This window comes from Saccopteryx bilineata, chromosome 1 (genome assembly GCF_036850765.1).
Source record: "Saccopteryx bilineata isolate mSacBil1 chromosome 1, mSacBil1_pri_phased_curated, whole genome shotgun sequence".
Taxonomy (NCBI): domain Eukaryota; kingdom Metazoa; phylum Chordata; class Mammalia; order Chiroptera; family Emballonuridae; genus Saccopteryx; species Saccopteryx bilineata.
The window spans coordinates 150,936,719-150,950,749 of record NC_089490.1 but is presented as its reverse complement, the minus strand read 5'-3'; the positions used below and the strand labels follow the sequence as shown (position 1 = coordinate 150,950,749).

General features: G+C 50.3%; 1 non-coding gene and 1 pseudogene across 1 annotated transcript; one reads left to right on the top strand and one right to left on the bottom strand.

Moving 5' to 3' along the window:
- Nucleotides 1-7,525: 7,525 nt before the first annotated feature.
- LOC136321330 (U6atac minor spliceosomal RNA) lies at nucleotides 7,526-7,652 on the bottom strand. The gene has a single exon (XR_010728593.1). It is a non-coding gene; the product is annotated as a U6atac minor spliceosomal RNA (small nuclear RNA).
- A 3,259-nt stretch (nucleotides 7,653-10,911) lies between these two features.
- On the top strand, nucleotides 10,912-13,540 carry LOC136319376 (frizzled-5-like; annotated as a pseudogene).
- Nucleotides 13,541-14,031: the final 491 nt, after the last annotated feature.

Below are 14,031 nucleotides of genomic sequence, written 5' to 3'. Positions count from 1 at the left end.
CTGTTTTGTAAATAAAGTATGGTTGGATCACAGCCATACTATTTGTTTAGTTATTGTGTATGGTAATTTCACTGTTACAGGTACAAAGTTTAGTAGCTGTGACAGATAAACCACATGGCTGCAAATCCAAAAATATTTACTCTCCTGACCTTGACAAAAAAGGAACCTCAGTGTGCCCCAATTTCGATTGTATAGAAACAACAATCTACAAAAATAATCTTTAGAGGTTGAGATGAAGGCAGATATTTTTGACTTTTTTTTTTGAGGGTGGTAAGAATGTATTACTTTTGCCAGCAAAGAAGAAAAACAATGAAAAGAACTTATAAACCTGCCTTTAAGCATAGCACAGTCTGGTAGGAAGTCGAACCAGTAAATAATTAAAGGGTCAAGAAAAAGCACAAGGTCATTGTTAGATATTTGAAAATGTCAGGTAGACAATGATAATAATAGCCAGTAGTTTCTGAAGGCACAGCAGGTGTTGGCCCCCAAGGCAAAGCCGTGCTTCCTACACCATATTCCCTTTTCCGTAGTGTCCTCCTGTCACCGTGGAGGAGCTCCCACAATCTACTGCAATTTTTAATGGGTTTAAAATAACCTGCATGTTATTATTTTAGTAAGCCCCCCCTTTTTTTGTATTTTTCTGAAGTTGGAAACGGGGAGGCAGTCAACCAGGGGGCGATGATCTGCCCATCTGGGGCATTGCTCTGTTGCAACCAGAGCCATTCTAGCGCCTGAGGCAGAGGCCAAAGAGCCATCCTCGTGCCAGGGCAACCCTGCTCCAATGGAGCCTTGGCTGCAGGAGGGGAAGAGTGAGACAGAGAGAAAGGAGTTGAGAGGGGTGGAGAAGCAGATGGGTGCTTTCTCCTGTGTGCCCTAGCCAGGAATCAAATCTGGGACCTGCACGCCAGGCCCATGCTCTACCACTGAGCCGAACTGGCCAGGGCCAGTAAGCCCCCTTTTTAAAAATGAAAACCATCCATGAAGTTCTATCAATACTAGAGAAATAACTTTTAAGAACCACTTTTATCTCTAGCCTTTGCTTTCAGGAAGTGGATTTATGTTCATGACTTCTCTGTGGGCACAACAGCAGGCTGGGCGCACCACAATGTGATGGAAGCATGTTGACACCAGTTTTCAGTCGATAACAGTCTGTGGACAAACAGCCAGAGATCACAACTGAACGAAGTTGTCATTTTGGCCTCCATGTCCTTGCACAAGCAGCAATATTATACACTTGTAAACTCAAGATAATAAAACCCAAGATAATCATCACTTGTGTGGACAATGTCAAAGTGTGTCCAGCAAGACTGACTGAAGAATAAAGCTTTAATATCTGTCTCTCTTCTTTCCAGTTTTCCAAGCCACCGACCTAGCTTGGGCCTCTCTCCCTCATTCCTGGACTCCTGCTGAAGTCTCCAGGAGTCTCCTAACCTCAGACCTCCTCTGCTACTAAACCACCTAGGATAGGGTGGCCAGATACACTTCCCAATCATTGTTTTGTGCATGTTGCCCCTGGTCAATACGGAAAACAATATTCCAGCTCCTTATCTTGGTGCCCTAGGCCCTCCGCAATGTTGCTCCAGCCTACCAGTTCTGCTCTTGTTACTGAGTGTTTTGTAAGCTCATCTCTCTGTCTCCAGGCAAAGTGGTCCTCTTTGCCCGTAAGTCACCTTGCTCATTTTAAATGCAGTCTCTGCTAAGAGAGTCCCTGCCTGGCTCCCACAATCCTTTTGTTCTATCTATCTATCTATCTATTTATTTATTATTATTTTTTCATCAAGAAAAAATGGGACAGGGAAGACTCTTCAAATGATGATGGCAATATCTGAGTGCCCCATAGCCCCAGCTTGCTTTATTATATAGCCCTATGCAAACCAAGAAAGTCTTTGATACAAAGTAACTACATCCAAGGCTAAACAGAAACTCTCCCAAGGCATAAACAGGATGCATTAGTGAAATCTACCAACCTCTGAAAACAATCAAGGAGTCAGTGGCAGGGCATGTAAATTGCTTCCAGCAAGTCAAGGAAGCAAGTGAAGTGGGTGCCAATACTCAGCCTCACAGCCAATATGGAGGTGGAGGGGCAGAACTCAGCCGCTTTGCCTAGCCTCAAATCTACAATGGCGTTCTGCCATTTATGGTTCACAACAACACCCCGTGTACCCCCCCCCCCCCCCAGCGGCGGCTGAATGCTTGCAGAGGGACGGGCCAGACTGGAGGCGGCAGGGGGCGGCTGTAACACCAGGACACAGCTATGGAGGCCAGGGCGGTTGAGGCAAGATAGCGCGAAAGGTGGGAAACCGCTGCAGGCCGCTGCGAAAGGTCTGGGCTCGCACACAGTCTTGCCTGTGGCATAGGGCCGTCCTTGACAGGGCAGAGGCCTGAGCGAACAGCAGAGGGGGTCCGTGTGGGCACGTGTGATCCCGCCAGCAAGGGTAGAAGTCACAGCGGCCACCTGCAGAGATCCGGGCCAGTGCCCAAACCTGTCGGTGGCGTGGGCATGCCCTCAGTGGCAGCGGAAGCCAGGAGAACCTTGGGGGTGATCTGAGGTGAGCGCGTGTGGGTCTGGCCGTGGAGGTGAGAGCCATGGTCACTGCTAAGCCTTGTCTGAGCTGGTGCACCAACCCCCAGCGACGCGGACCCTTCCAGGGCAGCAGTGGAGTTGAAGCAGCCCCAGAAGCAGTCTGAGCAGCCCCCCCCTCCCCGCAGAGGCGGAAGCCCTTGCATAGGCTGTGGAGCCCCAAGCCCATGCGTAAACTTGCCCACGGCACAGACCAGCCCTCTGTGGCAGCCAGGCTGGGGCGGTCTTGGAAGCGGTCCAAGCGGGCACGCGAGTGTGCGCAGCCCTCCCTGGGGCAGCAGTGGGCCGCGGTGGCCGCAGAGGTGGCCTGGCACCAGCAGCACCCTGAGCCCCAAACACCCAGGGACAGCAACAGCAGCGGCGGCCAGCTGGACAGACCACAGAACAGGTGAGTACACCCTACTGCAGGGGTCCCCAAACTTTTTACGCAGGGGGCCAGTTCACTGTCCCTCAGACCTTGGGACGGCCGGACTATAAAAAAACTATGGGGCCGGCCGGGCGCTGCGGGGCGACGCGCAGGCCGGAACCCACTGAAGCGGCGGCGCAGGGAGCGGGAGCTGCGGGGGTCTCGGCGGCGGCGAAGAGGGCGGCAGCAGCGCGCGGCCCCCCTAACCTCCAGCCGCGGGAGGCACCACCCGGCTGGGCCGGCCCGCAGCGATGTCCGGCGCAGAGGAGGCCGGTGGAGGCGGTCCGGCGACGGGGTCCGCCGGCGCGGTGCGGCCGGGGCCGGGCGGCCGCGGGGTCGGCGGCGGTGGCGGCGGCGGCGGCGCTGGGCGAGGCAGCGGGGCCGGGGCTGCCAGACGAAGCGGGCCTGGCCGGCGCCCGGCAGCTTCAGGAGGCGGCCGGCGACCCCTACGCAACGCCCAAAAAGCGGCTGCGGGCGGCCGAGGCGGCCAAGGCAGCGGTGGCGGCGGCCGGCAGCGGGAAGCTGGAGGAGCGGCTCTACGCGGTGCTGTGCTGCACCGTCTGCCTGGACCTGCCCAAGGCCTCCGTGTACCAGGTAGGGCCGCCGGCCAGACCCCAACCCGGCCCGGCCGGCGCCCCGGGCACCACGTCTCCTCCGAAGCCAGGCCCGAGCCCCGGGATCCGGGACCCAGCGGCCGGGACTCCGGCGTCTCTTTGGAAGCTCCTCATTTTTCTCTTCTCGGGACTTTGTTTCCTCCTTCGAACCCCCCCTTCTTTTCTTGTTCCGATTTCCCCGTATTTCCCGATCCAAATCGTCTCCCCTCTAGATGTTTCTCTCTTTTGCAGCTGCCCCCACACACTCCGCAGCCCCTCCAGCAAGCTGACCCCCGAATAAAGCTGGTGACAGGTGCCCCCCGCCCCTCACTTCAGAGCTCGCTCCCCCGCATTTCTCAGCTCTCCTGTTCACTCGGACTCCTCTGTTCTTTTACGGCCACCTCTCCCCCCAAAACCTGTCTCCTCGGGCTCCTCCTGCACCCCTACCTCCTCCCAAGTGAAAAATTCTCTGGCCCCCTTTTTTTTTTTCTGGAAGAACTCTGAGAGAGGAGGGGGTCGCCTCTCCTCTTCCCTCTCCCATTTCCTTCCCCCTCATCCCCTGGTCTGGATGAAACACCCTGCATCCAGCCCAACAGTCTGGGTCCCTTCCCCAGGCGGACCCTGGTGCCTTAAAAAACAAAACAACAAAACAAAACAACAAAAAAACTAGTGAACAAATTCCTATGCACACTGCACATATCTATTATTTTAAAGTAAAAAAACAAAACGGGAACAAATACAATATTTAAAATAAAGAACAAGTAAATTTAAATCAACAAACTGACCAATATTTCAATGGGAACTATGCTCCTCTCACCATTGAAAGAGGTGCCCTTCCAGAAGTGCTGCGGGGGCTGGATAAATGGCCTCAGGGGGCCGCATTTGGCCCGCGGGCTGTAGTTTGGGGACCCCTGCCCTACTGAGTGCTCATGCCGTCCATTATGCTCCAGGAGTATCTTCTTTCAGTTTCTCAAAATTTTCAACTTCCTTCCACATCAGGAAATCTTTCTCTCCCCCAAGAAACAGTAAGCTCCATGAGGGTAAGGACGTCTGTTTCTGTTTCACCCTATATACAGAAGTGCCCAGTGCAGTGTCATTTTGTACTTATAAAATATTGCTAGACTTCGGGTTGGCTCAGTGGTAGAGTGTCAGCAGGTGTGTGGATGTCCCAGGTCCAATTCTCAGAGCACACAGGAGAAGCGACCATCTGCTTCTCCACTCACTCCTCTGTCTTTTCTTTCTTTCTCTGTATTTTTTTTTTGTGGTTCCACATAATTTTTTTATTATTGTTCTAGTTCTATGAAATACACGCATTAGTATATAATAGAAACTGCATTGATTCTACAGATTGCTTTGGGTAGTATAGACATTATAAGAATGTTAATTTGTTCTATTATTGGTACAGTATACGCTTCCATTTATTTATATCTTCAATTTCTTCAGTGTTGTATAATTTTTCAACTACAGGTCTTCCGCATCCTTGGTTAAATTTTTTTTATTAATTTTAATGGGAGTGACATTGATAAATCATGGTACATATGTTCAGAGAAAACAGCTCTAGGTTATTTTGCCATTTGCTTATGCTGCATTCCCATCACCTAAAGTCCAATTGTCTTTTGTCACCTTCTAACTGGTTTTCTTTATGCCCCTCTCCTCCCCCATCTCCCTCCCTCTCCTCACCCCCATAGTTTTTTCTGATTTACTTATTTCGATCAGTATAATGTTATCAAGGTTCATCCATGTTGTTGTAAATGATCCGATGTCGTCATTTCTATGGCTGAGTAGTATTCCATAGTATATATGTACCAAAGCTTTTTAATCCACTCGTCCTGCTGACGGACACTTGGGCTGTTTCCAGATCTTCGCTATTGTGAACAATGCTGCCATAAACATGGGGGTGCATTTCTTCTTTTCCAACAGTGCTATGGTGTTCTTGGGGTATATTCCTAACACTGGTATAGCTGGATCAAAAGGCAGTTCGATTTTTAATTTTTTGAGAAACCTCCATACTGTTTTCCCACAGTGACTGAGCACAGTCTGCATTCCCACCAGCAGTGCAGGAGGGTTCCCTTTTCTCCACATTCTCGCCAGCACTTATTTCTGTATTGTTTTGTTGTATGAGCACCATTCTGACTGGTGTGAGGTGATATCTCATTGTGGTTTTAATTTGCATTTCTCTAATGATTAGTGATGTTGAGCATTTTTTCATATGCCTATTGGCCATCTGTATGTCCTCTTTGGAGAAGTGTTTATTCATTTTTTTTGCCCATTTTTGGATTGGATTGTTTGTCTTCCTGGTATTAAGTTTTACAAGTTCTTTATAAATTTTGGTTATTAACCCCTTATCAGATGCATTGTCAAATATATTCTCCCATTGTGTAGTTTGTCTTTTTATTCTGTTCTTATTGTCTTTAGCTGTGCAGAAGCTTTTTAGTTTGATATAGTCCCATTTGTTTATCCTGTCTTTTATTTCATTTACCTGTGGAGACAATTCGGCAAATATATTGCTGCGAGAAATGTCAGAGAGCTTACTGCCTATGTTTTCTTCTAAGATGCTTCTGGTTTCACGGCTTACATTTAAGTCTTTTATCCATTTTGAGTTGATTTTTATGAATGGTGCAAGTTGGTGGTCTAGTGTCATTTTTTTGCAGGTAGCTGTCCAATTTTCCCAACACCATTTGTTGAAGAGCCTGTCTTTACTCCAATGTATGCTCTTACCCTCCTTTGTCAACTATCAGTTTTCCATAAAGGTGTGCGTTTATTTCTGGGTTCTCAGTTCTGTTCCATTGATCTATATGCCTGTTTCTTATTGCCAGTACCAGGCTGTTTTGAGTACAATGGCCATATAGTATAACTTGATACCTGAAAGTGTGATACCTCCCACTTTATTCTTCCTTTTCAGGCTTGCTGAGGCTATTCAGTGTTCTCTTTTGGTTCCATATAAATTTTTGGAATATGTGTTCTATATCTTTGAAGTAAGTCATTGGTATTTTAATTGGTATTGCATTGAATTTATAAATTGCTTTGGGTAATATAGACATTTTACTGATGTTTATTCTTCCTAACTATGAGCACGGTATATGCTTCCACTTGTTTGTATCTTCCCTGATTTCTTTTTATCAATGTTTTATAATTTTCTGAGTACAAGTCTTTAATCTCCCTGGTTACATTTATTCCTAGGTACTTTATTTTTTTGGTTGCAATGGTAAAGGGGGTTGATTCCTTAATTTCTCTTTCTGACAGTTTATTGTTAGTGTATAAAAATGCCTCTGATTTCTGAGTATTAATTTTATATCCTGCCACCTTGCTGAATTTCATTTATCAGGTCTAGTAGTTTTTTGACTGTGACTTTAGGGTTTTCTATATACAGTATCATATCATCTGCAAATAATGATAGTTTTACTTCTTTTTTGAATTTGGATGCCTTTCATTTTTTTTTCTTGTCTAATTCGCTGTGGCTAGGACTTCCAGAACTATGTTGAATAAAGAGTGGTGAAAGGGGGCACCCCTGCCTTGTTTCTGATTTTTTTTTAATAAAAATTTTTATTTTAAATGGGGTGACATCAATAAATCAGGGTACATATATTCAAAGAAAACATGTCCAGGTTATCATGTCATTCAATTCTGTTGCATACGGCATCACCAAAGTCAGATTGTCCTCTTCACCTTCTATCTAGTTTCCTTTGTGCCCCTCCCCCACCCCTTCTCCCTTTCCCTCCTTCCCTCCCCCCGCCCCCATTAACCAGCACACTCTTGTCCATGTCTCTTAGTCTCCTTTTTATGTCCCACCAATGTATGGAACCCTGCAGTTCTTATTTTTTTCTGATTTACTTATTTCATTCTGTATAATGTTATCTAGATCCCACCATTTTGTTGTAAGTGATCCGATGTCATCATTTCTTATGGCTGAATAGTATACCATGGTGTATATGTGCCACATCTTCTTAAAAACAGTGGTTAGATGCCACGAAGTAGGTGGCAATGCCTTAACCATATGCGTGTTGTTAGGCCCGAGAGCCTCTTCCATCCTTGTCAAGGGGAGTGCTAACCTTCTCTCCTTTTCATACAACCACCTTGTTCCTGATCTTAAGGGGATTGATTTTAATTTTTGCCCATTGAGTATGATGTTGGCTGTGGGTTTGTCATAGATGGCCTTTATCATGTTAACGTATGTTTTCTGTATTCCCACTTTGCTGAGTGTTTTGATCATGAATGGGTGCTGACTTCTATCAAATGCTTTTTCTGCATCTATTGAAATTATCATGTGGTTTTTCTCCTTCTTTTTGTTTATGTGATGAATCACATTGATTGATTTGCAAATATTGTACCAGCCTTGCCTCCCAAGAATAAATCCCACTTGATCCTGGTGTATGATTTTTTTCATATATTGCTGGATCCGGTTTGCTAATATTTTGTTGAGGATTTTAGAATCTATCATTCATCAGGGATATTGGCCTATAATTTTCTTTCTTTGTGTTGTCTTTGTCTGGTTTTGGAATCAGAATTATGCTCGCCTCGTAAAAGGAGCTTGGAAGTCTTCCTTCCTGTTGAATTTTTTGAAATGGCTTGAGAAGGATAGGAGTTAGTTGGTCTTTGAATATTTGGTAGAATTCACTTGTGAAGCCATCTTGGCCCAGGACTTTTCTTTTTTAGGAGGCTTTTTGATAACTGTTTCAATCTCATTTGTTGTAATGGGTCTGTTTAGGTTTTCTGATTCTTCCAGATTGATTTTTAAAAGATTATATGTTTGAAGGAATTTGTCCATTTCATCTAGGTTGTCTAGTTTTTTGGCGTACAGTTCTTCATAGTATTTTCTTACAATATTTTGTATTTCTGTTGTGTCAGTTGTTATTTCTCCACTCTCGTTTCTAATTTATTTATTTGAGTCCTCTCTCTTTTTTTCTTGGTGAGTCTGGTTAAAGGTTCATCGATATTGTTTACCTTTTCCAAGATACCAGCTCCTGGTTTCATTGATCCTCTGTATTGTTTCTTTAGCCTCTATGTCATTTATTTCTGCTCTGATCTTTATTATTTCCTTCCTTCTACTAGCTCTGGGATTTACTTGCTGTTCTTTTTCTAGTTCTTTTAGATGTAGGGTCAAGTTGTTTATTTGAGCTTTTCTAGCTTCTTGAGGTATGCCTGTAATGCTATGAACTTCCCTCTCAAGACTCTTTTGCTTGTCCATAAATTTTGAGTTGATATATGCTCATATTCATTCGTTTCTAGGAATTTTAAAATTTCTTCTTTGATCTCATTGTTTACCCATTAGTTATTTAATAATGTGCTATTTAGTTTCCAAGTGTTTGAGTATTTTTCAGTTTTTCTGTTGTGGTTGATTTCTGTTTTTTTTAATTTTTTTAAAATTTATTTATTCATTTTAGAGAGGAGAGGGAGAGACAGACAGAGAGAGAGGAGAGAGAGAGAAGGGGGAGGAGCTGGAAGCATCAACTCCCATATATGCCTTTACCGGGAAAGCCCAGGGTTTTGAACCGGCAACCTCAGCATTTCCAGGTCGACGCTTTATCCACTGCGCCACCACAGGTCAGGCGTGGTTGATTTCTAGTTTACTGCGGGGCACTGTTTAGCGCCAAGCGAGGTAGGCTAAAAGGTGCCAGGTACTCGGGGAGGAGCAGAGCCAGGCGTCTCCTGAGCTCTGCCACCGCCCCAGGAGTTGACTGGAGCAAGGGGCCCCGTACAGGGGAGTATGCCAGTGGCTGCCCGGGACGCGGTTGACAGGCACGCAGGCACCGTGCAGTCCCTGGCGAGGCCAATGCCGCTTGTTCGTGGTGCTGTGAGGAGTGGAGTTTCCCGGTCACCACACACCACCTTCCTCTCGCCTAGATGCTGCCAGCGTGTTTGCCCTACGTGAGGCTTCAGAACCCCGGAGGAACGCAAGGCCTGCCTCTGCCTTGCCCCGCCCGCATCATGCGAGGGGCCCTAGAGGAGAGGGTGAGTGACCAGCTTGTGGCGATCGCATTCAGACCATCTCTCTGAGACTTCGCCTCCACCTGCTGCCATGTGCGGCCTCCTCGGATACCCAGTCTGTCGCCAAATTTTCCAGCTGCCAGCTTGGCTCTGAGCCGCGTTTCTGAGTGGAGTGTCCCAGGGATGGAGAACCCAGGCTAGCTGCAGCATATCTTCTCTCTGGATCCGCGGAGGTGAGAGCCCGCGCCTTCCCTGCTCCCCGTTCCCCCTGGTCCTTTGTACTGTTCTGGAGGGGGCTGATCTGTTTGACCCCGCGGCCCAGCCTGGAGGGCCCAGTGGTAAGGAAGGCGGGGTGGGGCGGGGTGTCAGCAGTTTGGTTTCAAGAGGTGGAGGGGAGAGAAGAGAATGGAGAGCTTAATCTGGAGCAGGGGTCCCCAAACTACAGCCTGGCCCGTGGGCCAAAAGCGGCCCCCTGAGGCCATTTATCCGGCCCCCGCCGCAACTTCTGGAAGGGCACCTCTTTCATTGGTGGTCAGTGAGAGGCCCATAGTTCCCATTGAAATATTGGTTAGTTTTTTATTTAAATTTACTTTTTCTTTATTTTAAATATTGTATTTGTTCCCATTTTGTTTTTTTACTTTAAAATAAGATATGTGCAGTGTGCATAGGAATTTGTTCATAGTTTTTTTTCTTTTTTTTTTAAGGCACAGGGTCCGCCTGGGGAAGGGACCCAGACTGTGGGGCTGGATGCAGGTGTTTCATCCAGACCAGGGATGAGGGGGAAGGAAATGGAAGAGGGAAGAGGAGAGGCGACCCCCTCTCTCCTCAGAGTTCTTCCAGAAAAAAAGGGGGCCAAGAGAACTTTTCCACTTGGGAGGAGGTAGGGGTGCAGGAGGAGCCCGAGGAGACAGGTTTTGAGGGGAGAGGTGGCTGGTAAAAGAACAGAGGAGCTCCTGAGTGAACAGGAGAGCTGAGAAATGCGGGGAGCGAGCTCTGAAGTGAGGGGCGGGGGGCACCTGTCACCAGCTTTATCGGGGGTCAGCTTGCGAGGGGGCTGCGGAGTGTGTGTGGGCAGCTGCAAAGAGAAGAAACATCTAGAGGGGAGACAGATTTGAATCGGGAAATACGGGGAATCGGAACAAGAAAGAAGGGGGGTTCGAAGGAGGAAACAAAGTCCCGAGAAGAGAAAAATGAGGAGCTTCCAAAGAGACGCCGGAAGTCCCGGCCGCTGGGTCCCGGATCCCGGGGCTCGGGCCTGGCTTCGGAGGAGACGTGGTGCCCGGGGCGCCCGGGGCGCTGGCCGGGCCGGGTTGGGGTCGGCCCCCTCCTGGTACACGGAGGCCTTGGGCAGGTCCAGGCAGACGGTGCAGCACAGCACCGCGTAGAGCCGCTCCTCCAGCTTCCCGATGCCGCCGCCGCCGCTGCTTCTTGGGCGGTGCGTCAGGGTCGCCGGCCGCCTCCTGCAGCTGCCGGGCGCCGGCCAGGCCCGCTTCGTCCGGCAGCCCCGGCCCCGCTGCCTCGCCCAGCGCCGCCGCCACCGCCTCCACCGGCCTTCTCTGCGCCGGACATCGCTGCGGGCCGGCCCAGCGGGTGGTGCGCTCCCGCGGCTGGAGGTTAGGGGGGCCGCGCTCTGCTGCCGCCCTCGCGCCGCCGCCGAGACCCCCGCAGCCCCGCTCCCTGCGCCGCCGCTTCAGTGGGTCCGGCCTGCGCGTCGCCCCGCAGCCGCCGCGGCCCCATAGTTTTTTTTATAGTCCGGCCCTCCAACGGTCTGAGGGACAGTGAACTGGCCCCCTGTGTAAAAAGTTTGGGGACCCCTGATCTGAGGTTTGGAGACCGCTTCCGGGGACTGAGACGTTGACTCCCCTCTAACTGGGAGTAGTAATTTTTCTTCATTTTTTAAAGAATACTTTCCCTAGAATCGGAGCCCTAACTCAGTGGCTTAGCGAACATAACTGGCGCCCCGGGCGGGACACTTGATTGGGTCCCCCCACCCCTTCTACTAAGCCTTTCATGTTTGTCTTGGAGACCATTTGGCGCCTCTCTGCGAGTGGAGCCTGGGCATGATAGACCCCGTTGCCCCCCGCCCCGCGACTACCCTAACTGCCCCTCCTCAACTCTATCCAGCAAAGAGCTAAGGGCTGAGGGAGGCAGCCCTTCCTGAGACAGTTTATCTTGGGGCGGATTTTTTGAAGAGAAGAAGAGCCAACAGGTTGCTAGGCCCGGTGGCTCACACAAGTCAGGGGAGAGGGCAGCCCTGGCCCAGGTTTCCCCTGTCTGCGTTGGCGTCCTGCGCGGGCTATGCGAGGGAAGCGAGGGGAGGGAGGGGTTATAGCTCGGCCTGACTCTTCTTTCTGCTCAGCTGCTGCTGCTGCTGCTGCTGCTCCTGGCGCAGCTGGCAGGCCAGGCATTGGCCTCCTCCAAGGCTCCGGGATGCCAGGAGATCATCGTACCAATGTGCTGGGGCAAAGGCTACAACCTGACGCACATGCCCAACCAGTTAGTTCCACCACAACACGCAGGACCAGGCGGGCCTGGAGTTGCACCAGTTCTGGCCGCTGCTGGAGATCCAGGGCTCTCCGGACCTGCTCTTGTTCCTGTGCTCCATGTACACGCCCATCTGCTTACCCGACTATCATAAGCCTCTGCTGCCCTGCCGCTCCGTGCACGCGCCAAGGCCGGCTGCTCTCCACTCATGCTGCAGTACAACCTAGCCTGGCCGGAGCTCATGAAATGCAACCGCCTCCCCGTGCTGGGGACGCCGAGATCCTCTGCATGGATTACAACTGCAGCAAGACCACCACAGTGCCCCCTAGACTCTTCCCGGTCAGGCCCGCCAGGGTTGCCATCCTGGGGAGGCGCAGGCGCCCCAACGATATGCAAGCTCCGCGAGCCATTGGTGCCCATCCTGAAGTAGCTGCAACCCGCTCTACAACAAGGTACAGACGGGGCCAGGTACCAACACTGCGCGGGTGCCCTGCTACCCAGCCCTCCTTCAGCCTGAGAAATGAGCACACGTTCGCCACCTTATGGTCGGACCTGTGGTCAGTGCATTGCTTTATCTCCACTTCCCACCACGGTGGCCACCTTCCTGAAAAATATGTGGAATGCTTCCCATTTACTCCTGAGTGCCCATTCATCTTCCTGTCAGCTGGTGCTACTTGTGCATCTTTGGGCTTCCTGGTAGGTTTGGGTGTGAGCACAGCAGCCACATTGACTATGAGGAAGGGCCCTGCGCTGCAGACTGTTGTCTTCCTGCTGGTGTACTTCGCCTACTTGGGCATAGCCAGTTCCATCTGGTGGGTCATCTTGTCGCTCGCCTGGTTTTTTGCAGTTGGCATGAAGTGGGGCAATGAGGCCATCGTAGGCTATACACAGTACTCCCATCTGGATCATCCTCAGCCACTGGATCCTCATCCACATGGATGAGGATCCAGTGGCTGGCATATGCTATGTGGGCAACCAGAACCTGAACTCACTGCCTGGCTTGATGCTGGGCCCTCTGGTGCTCTACCTGCTCATGGGCACGCTTTTCCTCCTGGCAGGTTTCGTGTTGCTTTTTTGCATCTGTAGAGTCATCAAGCAGGGTGCCACCAAGACGGACAAGCTGGAGAAGCTCATGATCCAAATTGGCATCTTCATGCTGCTCTACACAGTGCCAGCCAGCATTGTTATGGCCTGCTACCTGAGCAGCACTATTGTGAGAGCTGGGAGGCTGCGCTCACCTGCGTGTGCCCAGGCCAAGACTCCAGCCACCTGTGCACCAAGCTGGAGTACTGGGAGCTCATGCTCAAGTACTTCATGTGCCTCCTAGTGGGTATCATGTCTGGCATCTGGATTTGGTCCAACAAGACTGTGGAGTTGTGGCAGCAATTCACCAGCTGCTTTTGCTGTCGCTGGCAACAGAGCCACAAGAATGGCGGCAGCATGGCCACTTGGGACTATGCCAAGGCAAGCGCAGTGCTCACAGACAGGACTGGGTCACCGGGCCACGGCAGCTGCCTGCCACAAGTAGGTGTCCCTGTCGCGCATGTGTAGCAGGCCACAGGCCTGAGTGAGGGAAGGGGGTTGTTTTGTTTGGTAGCTTTGCAGTGTTACTTCTATTTACATTTCTGATGCTGATGACCTCTCCTGGGGCAAATTTTAGAGAGGGGAAAAGGTCTCTTTCAAGGGACGCGCCAAGGCCGGCTGCTCTCCACTCATGCTGCAGTACAACCTAGCCTGGCTGGAGCTCATGAAATGCAACCGCCTCCCCGTGCTGGGGACGCCAATATCCTCTGCATGGATTACAACTGCAGCAAGACCACCACAGTGCCCCCTGGACTCTTCCTGGTCAGGCCCGCCAGGGGCGCCGTCCTGGGGAGGCGCAGGCGCCCCAACGATTGCAGCTCCGCAGCCATTGGTGCCCATCCTGAAGTAGCTGCACCCGCTCTACAACAAGGTACAGACGGGCCAGGTACCAACTGTCAATATCAATTGACTATAAAGGCTTGAGTTTATTTCAGGGTTCTCAGTTCTGTTCCATTGAT